Source organism: Panulirus ornatus, chromosome 16 (genome assembly GCF_036320965.1).
Source record: "Panulirus ornatus isolate Po-2019 chromosome 16, ASM3632096v1, whole genome shotgun sequence".
Taxonomy (NCBI): Eukaryota; Metazoa; Arthropoda; class Malacostraca; order Decapoda; family Palinuridae; genus Panulirus; species Panulirus ornatus.
In genome coordinates, this window is record NC_092239.1 from 29971992 (window position 1) to 29984638 (window position 12647).

Genomic DNA, 12647 nt, shown 5'->3' on the forward strand with positions numbered 1-12647 from the left:
CCACAGCTTCCTTTCCACATCCAGGCCCCACAGAACTTTCCATGGTATACCCCAGATGCTTCACATGCCCTGGTTCAATCCATTGACATCACGTCGACACCGGTATACCAGATTGTTCCAATTCACTCTATTCCTTGCACGCCTTTCACCCTCCTGCATGTTCAGGCCCTGATCACTCAAAATCTTTTTCACTCCATCTTTCCACCTCCTCGTTCCCTCCACCTCTGACACATATATCCTCTTTGTCAATCTTTCCTCACTCATTCTCTCCATGTGACCAAACCATTTCAAAACACCCTCTTCTGCTCTCTCAACCACACTCTTTTTATTTCCACACATCTCTCTTACCCTTACATTACTTGCTCGATCAAACCACCTCACACCACATATTGTCTTCAGATATCTCATTTCCAGCACATCCATCCTCCCCCGCACAACTCTATCAATAGCTCACCCCTCGCAACCATACAACATTGTTGGAACCCCTATTCCTTCAAACATACCCATTTTTGCTTTCCGAGATAATGTTCTCGACTTTCAAACATTCTTCAAGGCTCCCAGAATTTTTGCCCCCTCCCCCACCCTATGATTCACTTCCTCTTCCATGGTTCCATCCGCTGCCAGAGCCACTACCAGATATCTAAAACTCTTTATTTCCTCCAGTTTTTCTCCATTCAAACTTACCTCCCAGTTGACTTGACCGTCAACCCTGCTGTACCTAATAACTTTGCTCTTATTCACATTTACTCTCAACTTTCTTCTTTCATACACTTTACCAAACTCAGTCACCAGCTTCTACAGTTTCTCACATGAATCAGCCACCAGTGCTGTATCATCAGCGAACAGCTACTGACTCACTTCCCAAGCTCTCTCATCCACAACAGACTGCATACTTGCCCCTCTTTCCAAAACTCTTGCATTCACCTCCCTAACAACCCCATCCATAAACAAATTAAACAACCATAGAGACATCACTCACCCCTGCCGCAAACCTATATTCACTGAGAACCAATCACTTTCCTCTCTTCCTACACGTACACATGCCTTACATCCTTGGTAAAAACTTTTCGCTACTTCTAACAACTTGCCTCCCACACCATATATTCTTAATACCTTCCACAGAGCATCTCTATCAACTCGATCATATGCCTTCTCTAGATCCATAAATGCTACATACAAATCCATATGTGTATATATATATATATATATATATATATATATATATATATATATATATATATATATATATATCTTTCTTTTTCTTTCAAATTATTGGCCATGTGAAGCGTCTGGGGTAAACCATGGAAAGTTCTGTGGGGCCTGGATGTGGAAAGGGAGCTGTGGTTTCGGTGCGTTAGTACATGACAGCTAGAGAATGAGTGTGAACGAATGGGGCCTTTGTTGTCTTCCTAGTGCTACCTCGCACACATGAGGGGGGAGGGGGTTGTTATTACATGTGTGGCGGGATGGCGATGGGAATGAATAAAGGCAGACAGTATGAATTATGTACATGTGTATATATGTATATGTCTGTGTGTGTATATATATGTATACGTTGAGATGTATAGGTATGTATATTTGCGTGTGTGGATGTTTATGTATATACATGTGTATGTGGGTGGGTTGGGCCATTCTTACGTCTGTTTCCTTGCGCTACCTTGCTAACGCGGGGGACAGTGACAAAGCAAAATAATAATAATGATAATATATATATATATATATATATATATATATATATATATATATATATATATATATATATATATTATTTTTTTTTTTTATACTTTGTCGCTGTCTCCCGCGTTTGCGAGGTAGCGCAAGGAAACAGACGAAAGAAATGGCCCAACCCCCCCATACACATGTATATACATACATCCACACACGCAAATATACATACCTACACAGCTTTCCATAGCTTACCCCAGACGCTTCACATGCCTTGATTCAATCCACTGACAGCACGTCAACCCCGGTATACCACATCGCTCCAATTCACTCTATTCCTTGCCCTCCTTTCACCCTCCTGCATGTTCAGGCCCCGATCACACAAAATCTTTTTCACTCCATCTTTCCACCTCCAATTTGGTCTCCCTCTTCTCCTTGTTCCCTCCACCTCCGACACATATATCCTCTTGGTCAATCTTTCCTCACTCATCCTCTCCATGTGCCCAAACCACTTCAAAACACCCTCTTCTGCTCTCTCAACCACGCTCTTTTTATTTCCACACATCTCTCTTACCCTTACGTTACTCACTCGATCAAACCACCTCACACCACACATTGTCCTCAAACATCTCATTTCCAGCACATCCATCCTCCTGCGCACCACTCTATCCATAGCCCACGCCTCGCAACCATACAACATTGTTGGAACCACTATTCCTTCAAACATACCCATTTTTGCTTTCCGAGATAATGTTCTCGACTTCCACACATTCTTCAAGGCCCCCAGAATTTTCGCCCCCTCCCCCACCCTATGATCCACTTCCGCTTCCATGGTTCCATCCGCTGCCAGATCCACTCCCAGATATCTAAAACACTTCACTTCCTCCAGTTTTTCTCCATTCAAACTCACCTCCCAATTGACTTGACCCTCAACCCTACTGTACCTAATAACCTTGCTCTTATTCACATTTACTCTTAACTTTCTTCTTCCACACACTTTACCAAACTCAGTCACCAGCTTCTGCAGTTTCTCACATGAATCAGCCACCAGCGCTGTATCATCAGCGAACAACAACTGACTCACTTCCCAAGCTCTCTCATCCCCAACAGACTTCATACTTGCCCCTCTTTCCAAAACTCTTGCATTTACCTCCCTAACAACCCCATCCATAAACAAATTAAACAACCATGGAGACATCACACACCCCTGCCGCAAACCTTCATTCACTGAGAACCAATCACTTTCCTCTCTTCCTACACGTACACATGACTTACATCCTCGATAAAAACTTTTCACTGCTTCTAACAACTTTCCTCCCACACCATATATTCTTAATACCTTCCACAGAGCATCTCTATCAACTCTATCATATGCCTTCTCCAGATCCATAAATGCTACATACAAATCCATTTGCTTTTCTAAGTATTTCTCACATACATTCTTCAAAGCAAACACCTGATCCACACATCCTCTACCACTTCTGAAACCACACTGCTCTTCCCCAATCTGATGCTCTGTACATGCCTTCACCCTCTCAATCAATACCCTCCCATATAATTTACCAGGAATACTCAACAAACTTATACCTCTGTAATTGGAGCGCTCACTCTTATCCCCTTTGCCTTTGTACAATGGCACTATGCACGCATTCCGCCAATCCTCAGGCACCTCACCATGAGTCATACATATATTAAATAACCTTACCAACCAGTCAACAATACAGTCACCCCCTTTTTTAATAAATTCCACTGCGATACCATCCAAACCTGCTGCCTTGCCGGCTTTCATCTTCCGCAAAGCTTTCACTACCTCTTCTCTGTTTACCAAATCATTTTCCCTAACCCTCTCACTTTGCACAGCACCTCGACCAAAACACCCTATATCTGCCACTCTATCATCAAACACATTCAACAAACCTTCAAAATACTCACTCCATCTCCTTCTCACATCACCACTACTTGTTATCACCTCCCCATTTGCGCCCTTCACTGAAGTTCCCATTTGCTCCCTTGTCTTACGCACTTTATTTACCTCCTTCCAGAACATCTTTTTATTCTCCCTAAAATTTAATGATACTCTCTCACCCCAACTCTCATTTGCCCTTTTTTTCACCTCTTGCACCTTTCTCTTGCAAATGCAATTGAGTGGGAGATGTATAAAGAAAGAGACAAGAGGTCAAGAGAAAGGTGCAAGAGGTGAATATATATATATGTTAGCGGTTTTGATGCACGAGACCGGGTTATAGTGATGGGTGATTTGAATGCAAAGGTGAGTAATGTGGCAGTTGAGGGAATAATGGGTATGCATGGGGTGTTCAGTGTTGTAAATGGAAATGGTGAAGAGCTTGTAGATTTATGTGCTGAAAAAGGACTGATGATTGGGAATACCTGGTTTAAAAAGCGAGATATACATAAGTATACTTATGTAAGTAGGAGAGATGGCCAGAAAGCGTTATTGGATTACGTGTTAATTGACAGGCGTGCGAAAGAGAGACTTTTGGATGTTAATGTGCTGAGAGGTGCAACTGGAGGGATGTCTGATCATTATCTTGTGGAGGCTAAGGTGAAGATTAGTATGGGTTTTCAGAAAAGAGGAGTGAATGTTGGGGTGAAGAAGGTGGTGAGAGTAAGTGAGCTTGGGAAGGAGACCTGTGTGGGGAAGTACCAGGAGAGACTGTGTACAGAATGGAAAAAGGTGAGAACAATGGAAGTAAGGGGAGTGGGGGAGGAATGGGATGTATTTAGGGAATCAGTGATGGATTGCGCAAAAGATGCTTGTGGCATGAGAAGAGTGGGAGGTGGGCTGTTTAGAAAGGGTAGTGAGTGGTGGGATGAAGAAGTAAGAGTATTAGTGAAAGAGAAGAGAGAGGCATTTGGACGATTTTTGCAGGGAAAAAATGCAATTGAGTGGGAGAAGTATAAAAGAAAGAGACAGGAGGTCAAGAGAAAGGTGCAAGAGGTGAAAAAAAGGGCAAATGAGAGTTGGGGTGAGAGACTATCAGTAAATTTTAGGGAGAATAAAAAGATGTTCTGGAAGGAGGTAAATAGGGTGCGTAAGACAAGGGAGCAAATGGGAACTTCAGTGAAGGGCGTAAATGGGGAGGTGATAACAAGTAGCGGTGATGTGAGAAGGAGATGGAATGAGTATTTTGAAGGTTTGTTGAATGTGTCTGATGACAGAGTGGCAGATATAGGGTGTTTTGGTCGAGGTGGTGTGCAAAGTGAGAGGGTTAGGGAAAATGATTTGGTAAACAGAGAAGAGGTAGTAAAAGCTTTGCGGAAGATGAAAGCCGGCAAGGCAGCAGGTTTGGATGGTATTGCAGTGGAATTTATTAAAAAAGGGGGTGACTGTATTGTTGACTGGTTGGTAAGGTTATTTAATGTATGTATGACTCATGGTGAGGTGCCTGAGGATTGGCGGAATGCGTGCATAGTGCCATTGTACAAAGGCAAAGGGGATAAGAGTGAGTGCTCAAATTACAGAGGTATAAGTTTGTTGAGTATTCCTGGTAAATTATATGGGAGGGTATTGATTGAGAGGGTGAAGGCATGTACAGAGCATCAGATTGGGGAAGAGCAGTGCGGTTTCAGAAGTGGTAGAGGATGTGTGGATCAGGTGTTTGCTTTGAAGAATGTATGTGAGAAATACTTAGAAAAGCAAATGGATTTGTATGTAGCATTTATGGATCTGGAGAAGGCATATGATAGAGTTGATAGAGATGCTCTGTGGAAGGTATTAAGAATATATGGTGTGGGAGGCAAGTTGTTAGAAGCAGTGAAAAGTTTTTATCGAGGATGTAAGGCATGTGTACGTGTAGGAAGAGAGGAAAGTGATTGGTTCTCAGTGAATGTAGGTTTGCGGCAGGGGTGTGTGATGTCTCCATGGTTGTTTAATTTGTTTATGGATGGGGTTGTTAGGGAGGTAAATGCAAGAGTCCTGGAAAGAGGGGCAAGTATGAAGTCTGTTGGGGATGAGAGAGCTTGGGAAGTGAGTCAGTTGTTGTTCGCTGATGATACAGCACTGGTGGCTGATTCATGTGAGAAACTGCAGAAGCTGGTGACTGAGTTTGGTAAAGTGTGTGGAAGAAGAAAGTTAAGAGTAAATGGGAATAAGAGCAAGGTTATTAGGTACAGTAGGGGTGAGGGTCAAGTCAATTGGGAGGTGAGTTTGAATGGAGAAAAACTGGAGGAAGTGAAGTGTTTTAGATATCTGGGAGTGGATCTGGCAGCGGATGGAACCATGGAAGCGGAAGTGGATCATAGGGTGGGGGAGGGGGCGAAAATTTTGGGAGCCTTGAAAAATGTGTGGAAGTCGAGAACATTATCTCGGAAAGCAAAAATGGGTATGTTTGAAGGAATAGTGGTTCCAACAATGTTGTATGGTTGCGAGGCGTGGGCTATGGATAGAGATGTGCGCAGGAGGATGGATGTGCTGGAAATGAGATGTTTGAGGACAATGTGTGGTGTGAGGTGGTTTGATCGAGTAAGTAACGTAAGGGTAAGAGAGATGTGTGGAAATAAAAAGAGCGTGGTTGAGAGAGCAGAAGAGGGTGTTTTGAAATGGTTTGGGCACATGGAGAGAATGAGTGAGGAAAGATTGACCAAGAGGATATATGTGTCGGAGGTGGAGGGAACGAGGAGAAGAGGGAGACCAAATTGGAGGTGGAAAGATGGAGTGAAAAAGATTTTGTGTGATCGGGGCCTGAACATGCAGGAGGGTGAAAGGAGGGCAAGGAATAGAGTGAATTGGAGCCATGTGGTATACAGGGGTTGACGTGCTGTCAGTGGATTGAATCAAGGCATGTGAAGCGTCTGGGGTAAACCATGGAAAGCTGTGTAGGTATGTATATTTGCGTGTGTGGACGTGTGTATGTACATGTGTATGGGGGGGGGGGTTGGGCCATTTCTTTCGTCTGTTTCCTTGCGCTACCTCGCAAACGCGGGAGACAGCGACAAAGTATAAAAAAAAAAAAAAAAAAAAAAAAAAAAAAAATATATATATATATATATATATATATATATATATATATATATTTTCTTTCATACTATTTGCCATTTCCCGCCTCAGCGAGGTAGCGTTAAGAACAGAGGACTGGGCCTCTGAGGAAACATCCTCACCTGGCCCCCTTTTCTGTTCCTTCCTTTGGAAAATTAAAAAAAAAATGAGAGGGGAAGATTTCCATATATATATATATATATATATATATATATATATATATATATATATATATAAATATATATATATATATATATATATATATATATATATATATATATATATATATATATATATATATATATAGATGCTCTGTGGAACGTATTAAGAATATATGGTGTGGGAGGCAAGTTGTTAGAAGCAGTGAAAAGCTTTTATCGAGGATGTAAGGCATGTGTACATGTAGGAAGAGAGGAAAGTGATTGGTTCTCAGTGAATGTAGGTTTGCGGTAGGGGTGTGTGACGTCTCCGTGGTTGTTTAATTTGTTTATGGATGGGGTTGTTAGGGAGGTGAATGTAAGAGTTTCGGAAAGAGGGGCAAGTATGAAGTCTGTTGTGGATGAGAGAGCTTGGGAAGTGAGTCAGTTGTTGGTCGCTGATGATACAGCGCTGGTGGCTGATTCATGTAAGAAACTGCAGAAGCTGGTGACTGAGTTTGGTAAAGTGTGTGAAAGAAGAAAGTTAAGAGTAAATGTGAATAACAGCAAGGTTATTAGGTAAAGTAGGGTTGAGGGTCAAGTCAATTGGGAGGTAAGTTTGAATGGAGAAAAACTGGAGGAAGTAAAGTGTTTTAGATATCTGGGAGTGGTTCTGGCAGCGGATGGAACCATGGAAGTGGAAGTGAATCATAGGGTAGGGGAGGGGGCGAAAATCCTGGGAGCCTTGAAGAATGTGTGGAAGTCGAGAACATTATCTCGGAAAGCAAAGATGGGTATGTTTGAAGGAATAGTGGTTCCAACAATGTTGTATGGTTGCGAGGTGTGGGCTATGGATAGAGTTGTGCGCAGGAGGGTGGATGTGCTGGAAATGAGATGTTTGAGGACAATGTGTGGTGTGAGGTGGTTTGATCGAGTAAGTAATGTAAGGGTAAGAGAGATGTGTGGAAATAAAAATAGCATGGTTGAGAGAGCAGAAGAGGGTGTTTTGAAATGGTTTGGGCACATGGAGAGAATGAGTGAGGAAAGATTGACCAAGAGGATATATGTGTCGGAGATGGAGGGAACGAGGAGAAGTGGGAGACCAAATTGGAGGTGGAAAGATGGAGTGAAAAAGATTTTGAGTGATCAGGGCCTGAACATGCAGGAGGGTGAAAGGTGGGCAAGGAATAGAGTGAATTGGATCGATGTGGTATACTGGAGTTGACGTGCTGTCAGTGGATTGAATCAGGGCATGTGAAGCGTCTGGGGTAAACCATGGAAAGTTTTGTGGGGCCTGGATGTGGAAAGGGAGCTGTGGTTTCGGGCATTATTGCATGACAGCTAGAGACTGAGTGTGAATGGATGGGGCCTTTGTTGTCTTTTCCTAGCGCTACCTTGCACACATGAGGGGGAAGGGGGATGGTATTCCATGTGTGGCGAGGTGGCGATGGGAATGAATAAAGGCAGACAGTGTGAATTGTGTGCATGTGTATATATGTATGTGTCTGTGTGTGTATATATATGTGTACATTGAGATGTATAGGTGTGTATATTTGCGTGTGTGGACGTGTATGTATATACATGTGTATGGGGGTGGGTTGGGCCATTTCTTTCGTCTGTTTCCTTGCGCTACCTCGCAAACGCGGGAGACAGCGACAAAGCAAAATAAATATATATATATATATATATATTTTTTTTTTTTTTATACTAATCGCCATTTCCCGCATTAGCGAGGTAGCATTAAGAACAGAGAATGAGGACTGGGTCGTTGAGGGAATATCCTCACCTGGCCCCCTTCTCTGTTTCTTCTTTTGGAAAAAGGAAAAAAAAAATGAGAGGGGAGGATCTCCAGCCTCCCGCTCCCTTTCCTTTTAGTCGCCTTCTACGACACGCAGGGAATACGTGGGAAGTATTCTTTCTCCCCTATCCCCAGGGATAATATATATATATATTTTTTTTTTTTCTTTTTTTTTTTTGCCGCTGTCTATCTGGGGATAGGGGATTAAGAATACTTCCCACATATTCCCTGCGTGTCGTAGAAGGCTACTAAAAGGGAAGGGAGCGGGGGGCTGGAAATGCTCCCCTCTCGTTTTTTTTTTTAATTTTCCAAAAGAAGGAACAGAGGAGGCCAGGTGAGGATATTCCAAAAAAGGCCCAGTCCTCTGTTCTTAACGCTACCTCGCTAACACGGGAAATGGCGAATAGTTTAAAAGAAAGAAAGAAGAAATATATATATATATATTTATTTATTATATATATATATATATATATATATATATATATATATATATATATATATATATATATATATATTTTTTTTTTTTCTTTATACCTCGTCGCTGTCTCCCGCGTTTGCGAGGTAGCGCAAGGAAACAGAGGAAAGAAATGGCCCAACCCCCCCCCATACACATGTACATACACACGTCCACACACGCAATATACATACCTACACAGCTTTCCATGGTTTACCCCGGACGCTTCACATGCCTTGATTCAATCCACTGACAGCACGTCAACCCCTGTATACCACATCGCTCCAATTCACTCTATTCCTTGCCCTCCTTTCACCCTCCTGCATGTTCAGGCCCCGATCACACAAAATCCTTTTCACTCCATCTTTCCACCTCCAATTTGGTCTCCCTCTTCTCCTCGTTCCCTCCACCTCCGACACATATATCCTCTTGGTCAATCTTTCCTCACTCATTCTCTCCATGTGCCCAAACCATTTCAAAACACCCTCTTCTGCTCTCTCAACCACGCTCTTTTTATTTCCACACATCTCTCTTACCCTTACGTTACTTACTCGATCAAACCACCTCACACCATATATATAATATATATAATTTTTTTTTTTTTCAAACTATTCGCCATTTCCCACATTAGTGAGGTAGCGTTGAGAACAGAGGACTCGGCCTTTGGGGGAATATCCTCACCTGGCCCCCTTCTCTGTTCCTTCTTTTGGAAAAATCAAAAAAAAATAGAGAGGGGAGGATTTCCAGCCCCCCCCGCTCCCTCCCCTTTTAGTCGCCTTCTACGACACGCAGGGAATACGTGGGAAGTATTCTTTCCCCCCTATCCCCAGGGATATATGTATATATATATATATATATATATATATATGTTTGTTGAGTATTCCTGGTAAATTATATGGGAGGGTATTGATTGAGAGGGTGAAGGCATGTACAGAGCATCAGATTGGGGAAGAGCAGTGTGGTTTCAGAAGTGGTAGAGGGTGTGTGGATCAGGTGTTTGCTTTGAAGAATGTATGTGAGAAATACTTAGAAAAGCAAATGGATTTGTATGTAGCATTTATGGATCTGGAGAAGGCATATGATAGAGTTGGTAGAGATGCTCTGTGGAAGGTATTAAGAATATATGGTGTGGGAGGTAAGTAGTTAAAAGCAGTGAAAAGTTTTTATCGAGGATGTAAGGCATGTGTACATGTAGGAAGAGAGGAAAGTGATTGGTTCTCAGTGAATGTAGGTTTGCGGCAGGGGTGTGTGATGTCTCGATGGTTGTTTAATTTGTTTATGGATGGGGTTGTTAGGGAGGTGAATGCAAGAGTTTTGGAAAGAGGGGCAAGTATGAAGTCTGTTGTGGATGAGAGAGCTTGGGAAGTGAGTCAGTTGTTGTTCGCTGATGATATAGCGCTGGTGGCTGATTCATGTGATCAACTGCAGAAGCTGGTGACTGAGTTTGGTAAAGTGTGTGAAAGAAGAAAGTTAAGAGTAAATGTGAATAAGAGCAAGGTTATTAGGTACAGTAGGGTTGAGGGTCAAGTCAATTGGGAGGTAAGTTTGAATGGAGAAAAACTGGAGGAAGTAAAGTGTTTTAGATATCTGGGAGTGGATCTGGCAGCGGATGGAACCATGGAAGCGGAAGTGAATCATAGGGTGGGGGAGGGGGCGAAAATCCTGGGAGCCTTGAAGAATGTGTGGAAGTCGAGAACATTATCTCGGAAAGCAAAAATGGGTATGTTTGAAGGAATAGTGGTTCCAACAATGTTGTATGGTTGCGAGGCATAGGCTATGGATAGAGTTGTGCGCAGGAGGGTGGATGTGCTGGAAATGAGATGTTTGAGGACAATGTGTGGTGTGAGGTGGTTTGATCGAGTAAGTAATATAAGGGTAAGAGAGATGTGTGGAAATAAAAAGAGCGTGGTTGAGAGAGCAAAAGAGGGTGTTTTGAAATGGTTTGGGCACATGGAGAGAATGAGTGAGGAAAGATTGACCAAGAGGATATATGTTTCGGAGGTGGAGGGAACGAGGAGAAGTGGGAGACCAAATTGGAGGTGGAACGATGGAGTGAAAAAGATTTTGTGTGATCGGGGCCTGAACATGTAGGAGGGTGAAAGGAGGGCAAGGAATAGAGTGAATTGGATCGATGTGGTATACTGGGGTTGACGTGCTGTCAGTGGATTGAATCAGGGCATGTGAAGCGTCGGGTAAACCATGGAAAGTTGTGTGGGGCCTGGATGTGGAAAGGGAGCTGTGGTTTCAGGCATTATTGCATGACAGCTAGAGACTGAGTGTGAACGAATGGGGCCTTTGTTGTCTTTTCCTAGTGCTACCTCGCACACATGAGGGGGGAGGGGGATGGTAGTCCATGCGTGGCGAGGTGGTGATGGGAATGAATAAAGGCAGACAGTGTGTATTGTGTGCATGGGTATATATGTATGTGTCTGTGTGTGTATATATATGTGTACATTGAGATGTATAGGTATGTATATTTGCGTGTGTGGACATGTATGTATATATATTGTGTATGGGGGTGGGTTGGGCCATTTCTTTCGTCTGTTTCCTTGCGCTACCTCGCACACGCGGGAGACAGCGACAAAGCAAAAAAAAAAATATAATATATATATATATATATATATTTTGGGAGCCTTGAAAAATGTGTGGAAGTCGAGAACATTATCCCGGAAAGCAAAAATGGGTATGTTTGAAGGAATAGTAGTTCCAACAATGTTGTATGGTTGCGAGGCGTGGGCTATGGATAGAGTTGTGCGCAGGAGGATGGATGTGCTGGAAATGAGATGTTTGAGGACAATGTGTGGTGTGAGGTGGTTTGATCGAGTAAGTAACGTAAGGGTAAGAGAGATGTGTGGAAATAAAAAGAGCGTGGTTGAGAGAGCAGAAGAGGGTGTTTTGAAATGGTTTGGGCACATGGAGAGAATGAGTGAGGAAAGATTGACCAAGAGGATATATGTGTCGGAGGTGGAGGGAACGAGGAGAAGAGGGAGACCAAATTGGAGGTGGAAAGATGGAGTGAAAAGGATTTTGTGTGATCGGGGCCTGAACATGCAGGAGGGTGAAAGGAGGGCAAGGAATAGAGTGAATTGGAGCGATGTGGTATACAGGGGTTGACGTGCTGTCAGTGGATTGAATCAAGGCATGTGAAGCGTCCGGGGTAAACCATGGAAAGCTGTGTAGGTATGTATATTTGCGTGTGTGGACGCGTGTATGTACATGTGTATGGGGAGGGTTGGGCCATTTCTTTCGTCTGTTTCCTTGCGCTACCTCGCAAACGCGGGAGACAGCGACAAAGTATAAAAAAAAAAAAAATATATATATATATAAATATATATTATCTATTCATTTATATACCTGAGCCAGGTACCCATTTTATCGACCAACCCCTGGGACCGATTACCATAACCATGATTTGAACCTACATGCTCGATCCTGGGCTGCCCATAAATGCGTCGCGGTCAGGAATGCTAACCGCTACACCACAGATGTGAGTTTTTTTTCTCAACTGTTCTGATATAAAGGATCTCATCCTTATACAGTTATAATATTATGTATCTTCAGCACTTGATGATCTCTTCTTATCGTATTGTAAGCTTT

General features: G+C 42.8%; 1 protein-coding gene across 6 annotated transcripts in view; it reads left to right on the forward strand.

The window, feature by feature from the left end:
• Positions 1-12647, forward strand: part of LOC139754200 (uncharacterized) — a 122646-nt gene that overhangs the window by 14343 nt on the left and 95656 nt on the right. The window contains exon 1 of one of the 6 annotated variants that reach the window (XM_071671412.1): positions 11946-12537. The exons of the other annotated variants lie outside the window; for them this stretch is intronic. The gene's annotated coding sequence lies outside the window, so the exon portion shown is untranslated. Of the gene's footprint in view, positions 1-11945; positions 12538-12647 lie in introns of those variants that run through there. 6 annotated transcript variants of the gene reach the window in all.